Genomic DNA, 5,499 nt, shown 5'->3' with positions numbered 1-5,499 from the left:
AATGAAACAAGAAAATAACTCAAACATAAAGTATACTTTTAAGAAAATTCAAAACCTCATCTCTAATTATTACTGATCCTCATCAGGGAAACCAATAGACACAAAAAAATTCAGTCCCTAACTCTCTCCATGCATGAGACCTGAGGGACCTTTGCATCCATCAAGGAAGCATCCTAGGCACCTACAGTGTGAGGTGTTCCAGGCATGTCACACCAGCAGTATGAAGGTAAATATGTTGTAGAAAAAATACATGTATTTCGAAGTTTTCACTGCAACCTCTCAAATCACTGAATACATGTGCTCAACTGCGCCATCTAGAGTTACAAATTCAGTCATTCCGTGGTTTCACACACTTCTTGCCAGAAATGTGTTGCAAAGCTGGCACTTGTAGCTGAAGGAGGGTAGGGGGTGGTGGGGGCGGAGGGAACGGGAGTGGAGGTCAATCAATCAGAAAGCACAAGGCCAAGCGGGCTCTGTCCTCTGTCCGCCATATAGGATTCACAGTAAGTTTCCTTCAAAACTTTGTCTTTAGTACATTAGCTCTGTCATTATTGTGGAAATTAACATATTCACAGAAATCCCTCATTCCAGGAGCAACAGCAAAAGCCAGAGAGTGCACAACCATTTTAGCTCACGGTAACAATGATAGTTAACTAGCTAGCCAGAATATATACACTAATCAGTGTGCTGCTGTGACATTAGCATTAGTTGTCATGGTCCTGGGTCAGTGACACAGCGTTTTGAGTTTTTGTATTTTGTTCATTATTGAACTTTGATTTTGTCACTGTTTATCTTTTCTAGTGTTTTGGTTTCTGTTTCTGTGTTCCATGCTTGCGGTTCCCTCCTAGTCAAGTCCGCGTCTGTTATGTTTCCTGTTTTACTTTGAAAGTCTGTGTCCTATGTAAATCCACTGAGTTTTGCTTCCCCTGTCTCCTTATGTCAATTACTCCCAGCTGTGTTCTCCTTCTGTGCCTCATTCCCTCGTTATCCCTCTGTGTATTTAAGCCTTGTGTTTGCTTCTGTTAGTTGCTGGTTTGTCTGCGTATCCCCCTCCGTCATCTTGTGTGGTTTCCCCTGTATCTGTGTTTCATGTTTCAGGTTTGTTTTTGCTTAGCTTTTCCCAGTTTAGGTTATTCTTAAGTTTTGGTTAATGTCCACCGCGTTCCTGTTTGTTTTTCCCTTCATATTACAGTTTTTTTTCTATTGGTTTTGCACAGTTTTCACAAGCAATTGGTACATTTCCAAAACTCTTAGTACTTATATCACAACAGATCATCAAAAGTGCACCGTTTTCAAACATTTCAGCATATTTTCAATTGTGTTAGTACAATACACATAATGACAAAATATCCTTGACACTACACAAAATAAGTGTTTCATCTAAATAAATGTTTCGTTCACAGTTACTGCCTTTCATAATGTTATCACTATAAAATTTTGGATTTGCATCTCTTATTAGTCAGTTTAATACATTTGTCTGTCACTTCATTCAACTGATCTTAATGTTTAATCAATGAATCATTCATTATGTCCATGGATTTCCAACTTGACTGATTGTTGTCTGGTCATTTGTAAGTTACACATTGCTGCAAGAGCTTTCGATCTAGAAATACTAATTGCTAATTGTTTCCCCCTGATGATCACAATTAGTTACCATATAAGTAGAACTGTGTTTGAGACTTTGCACTGTTCAAATATGGAGCAGGATAGACTCGTAGGGAGAGGAAACCTTCATCGGAGAGGTGGTGCTCCTCCTCGACAGAGAGGTGGTCTTCAGAGAAATGTAGGCAGAAGACAATGCACCATCATCTCTAATGAAGTCCGGGCCATCATTGTTGACCATGTGGTTAATAGAGGCTTTACCATGGCTGAGGCTGCCAGGTTGGTACAGCCTAATTTACAAAGGTCAACTGTCAGCTCTATCATCAGAACTTTTCGCCAAGAAAACCGGTATGTCTGCTATAGCAACTTCACTTCTAAAATATAGTACTCTATTGTATAGATGAACAACATGTAATTGTCAGTTTACAGTAATGTAATTTGACAGTATATGATTGTCCTCAGAATTAACAGGAGACAACCTGGTGGTGGTGGCCCACGTGTTTTGACTGACCAGCAGGAGTTGGCTGTGGTGGAAATGGTCAGGGCAAGGAATTGACATACGGCTGTCTGAAATCAAACAGGCTGTTGAGAACAGCAATGACACCTTTGCCAATGTGCCATCAATTAGCCTTCCAACGATTGCCTGGCTTTTGAAGAAGCACCAGGTTTCCATGAAACAAATTTACTTGGTTCCTTTTGAGAGGAACAATGTCCGGGTGAAACAACTGCGTTCAGAATATATTCAGGTACAACACTAAACTGGCATGCAATTACTGTAACAGTACTGACAACTATTAGTTGTACAAAGAACTAACTACATTATCATTTTAGAGGGTGATGGAGCTGGACGCTGCTGTGAATCATCACAAGTATATTTTTGTTTATGAGGCCGGTTTCAATCTGGCAAAAACTAGACGCAGAGGACATAACCTTATTGGACAAAGGGCTACCATCCAAGTCCCTGGACAACGTGGGGGGAAACATCTCAATGTGTGCAGCTATATCTGAAGATGGTGTGGTAGGCTGTAGACCAGTTCTAGGGTCATACAACACTGAACACCTGATAGTTTGTTTTTTTGTTTTAAATGAACTGGAGCAGGTCTGTCAGGGAGAAGACATCGTCTATGTTGTTGTGTGGGACAATATGAGCTTCCACCATGCACAGCTGGTTCAGGAAGGGTTTCAAACACATCCTCGCTTCATGACCGTCTATCTTCCACCATATTCCCCTTTCCTCAACCCAGTTGAGGAATTCCTTCTCTACATGGAGGTGGAAGGTGTATGATCGCCATCCCCATGAGCATGTCTCCCTTCTTCAAGCCATGTGTGACGGCTGTGGTGATATAACTGCTGAGCAATGTCAAGCCTGGATTCGTCATGCCAGGAGATTTTTTCCCACGGTGCCTGAACAACGAAGGCATCCACTGTGATGTTGATGAAAATTCATGGCCCAATGTTAATGACCGGCTTGATTAATTGTGTAAAAGTGATAAGAATAAAATTAAATAAATTTTGCTTATGTAAATGACTTGTTTTTTTTTTTCTCCCTTTTTCGTGTGTGTGTGTGTGTGTGTGTGTATATATATATATATATATATAATTTTTTTTATGTCTGAACATAAGTGTAATATTTGCTGTGTAAAGTTTTACAGTTCAGTTACACTCATTCATCACCAAGGACAATTTGAAACGCTTACCTTGTATTATTTGCTCCTGAATGAAATGATTGGTAAAGGTACTACGTTGAGGAAAGATCTTACTGTTTTGTTTGGGTGATTAAAGCAAATGTTCTCAAAATATATCACAATGATCATGTGTTCTGAAACAATGATTAAGTGGAATGAAAATATGTGCAAATACAATGAAATCATGACATCAGATTTGGAAGAATGACTAGTGGTGTTACAAATGTGATCAAATGTGAGTTTTGTACTGAGAGATTTGAAAATGCACACTTTGGTTATGGAAATGGTACCAGACCTATTTTAAAAAAAAACTAATTAAGCTCGCTCACTTCAGAAGCTGCCTGCATCTTGGGTCCTTTAATAATTTACACACGGCTTGCCCCGCAAACCGTGACATTAGTGATATTTGACAGACATTTAATTTAGATCCCACCATTTGCTCAGTTTGTTCAACTGTTGGCAGTAACTGAAGACTTAGTTCTGAGTCCTCAGTCAGAACCACAGCGCTGTCAGCTTAGACCAAAACGTCTGGTCTCAGATATGCTCAAAAACTTTTAAATTGATTAGAAATCCCAGTCTACAATTAATACAATACAAAATACTACATAAGGTGCAATATACAGGTCAACGGATGTTCAGAATGATTTTTACGTGTTCTAACAACTGCTTACACTGTCAAGACAATCCACCAGTTCACAGGTTTTGGCACCATATAGGTGAAGACTTATCAAAAAGTCTGAAATGTAACATTCCAGCCTCCCCTTCAGTTTGCTTAGTGGGTGACTTAGATGATGTCACTTACAGAGATGAATACAGTCCACATGGCTTTCACCGACCTATGCATTGCCACGGAGACTGTTCTCATGAACTGGAAAAACAAAAATAATCTTAATTCTAAGTTCTAAGTTGATTGCACAGGCTTGCAAAGGCCCCACCACACTCCCTGGAAGTGGGTGGTGCCCCCATCCGCTGGTGCATTGGCGGTTCTCGGAGTCCGGGCCTGGGTGCTCAGGTGTGTACTGGCTCACTCCCAGTAACTTCATGGTGGGCCCCTTCCGGGGTGTGGAGGGCCCTCGGATCTTGGGTTTCTAGTCCCAGGGGCTCGGTCTGCTCTTGTGTAGCCTGCAGGCTCGTCGCTGCGGCCCACCGTGGCTGAACACTGTGGTTGCTGGGTGACCCCCATCCGCGGCTTTCTTTCCCTTTCTTTTCCCTTTTCCCTTAATTCCCAACTTCTCGTTCCTTCTTCTTTCTCTTTCCGGTCCCCTGGTCCTGTCTGTTGTTAGTTTAATAACTTAAAATAAAAACTAATTAAAAATCCTGATAAAAATCTAATAAACTATGGCTCGGTATAGCAAAAGGTCCACTTGGGAAAATAAGACTGTTGGGCCTTCAGACAATAATTCTGATTGCTACAATGCAGGACAGGAAAAAAGCACTGCCACTCAGGGACTTCCACGCATCAAACTTTAATTCACAATAAACTTCCTTAATACTTTCATGCTGATTTACCCATATTTATTATGCTAAAAGTAAACTATACCAAGTTGGTATCATGCAGTACATTTAAAATGTATAAACATTTTAATTTAAATGCCGCCCTCTTCCCACACTTCTGTTTAATGTCACCCCAGATCCAAACCAAATATTAGTTACAGTTCACAAGAAGCACTATTTTGTTATGCTTTACTGTTTATTGTGTTGATTTTCTATTCTTATTTGCTCTTAAGTTTTTAATAGCTTATGTCTCATGAAACCTAGTTACTTTAAAACAACACTGAAATTTGTTACTACACGATACACATAGTACACACCTCTACACCTTTATTTCTGCTTTCTATTCAGTTTAAAGAATGATTTTCAACTTTAGTTCATTTCTTTTTTTAAAATTTCTTTTATTTATTTATTTTTGCATAAGACAGGATCTTTCTTGGTCTTTTTATAACCCGTCACTGGAAGTTAAATGATTTCCACCATCACTAAACCTGTTGAAGTCTGATTGTGTGTGTGTGGGATCTTCACTGTATCAACCATGGTTCTCCCTATTTCGCAGACTCCCCAGTGTCACCCAGCCTGCTCATCAGACATCTACTGACTGCCACTGACACTTTCATCGTCCTTCATGACCAAGCACCTCGCTGCTTTCCCACTGCCTTCCAAGCCCCATTACCTGCTGTTTCATAGGCTGTCCTGTTGTGCTTCATTCACCTCTAAA

General features: G+C 40.2%; 1 long non-coding RNA gene across 1 annotated transcript; it reads left to right on the top strand.

The window, feature by feature from the left end:
- The first annotated feature begins 954 nt into the window (after nucleotides 1-954).
- Nucleotides 955-2,404, top strand: LOC109204505 (uncharacterized). Its single transcript, XR_003213274.1, has 2 exons — nucleotides 955-1,950; nucleotides 2,065-2,404. It is a non-coding gene; the product is annotated as an uncharacterized LOC109204505 (long non-coding RNA).
- The last annotated feature ends 3,095 nt before the right edge of the window (nucleotides 2,405-5,499 follow it).

This window comes from Oreochromis niloticus, linkage group LG12 (assembly GCF_001858045.2).
Source record: "Oreochromis niloticus isolate F11D_XX linkage group LG12, O_niloticus_UMD_NMBU, whole genome shotgun sequence".
NCBI classification, from domain to species: Eukaryota; Metazoa; Chordata; class Actinopteri; order Cichliformes; family Cichlidae; genus Oreochromis; species Oreochromis niloticus.
Note: the sequence above shows the minus strand (reverse complement) of the source record. Positions and strands in the feature narration are given on the sequence as shown.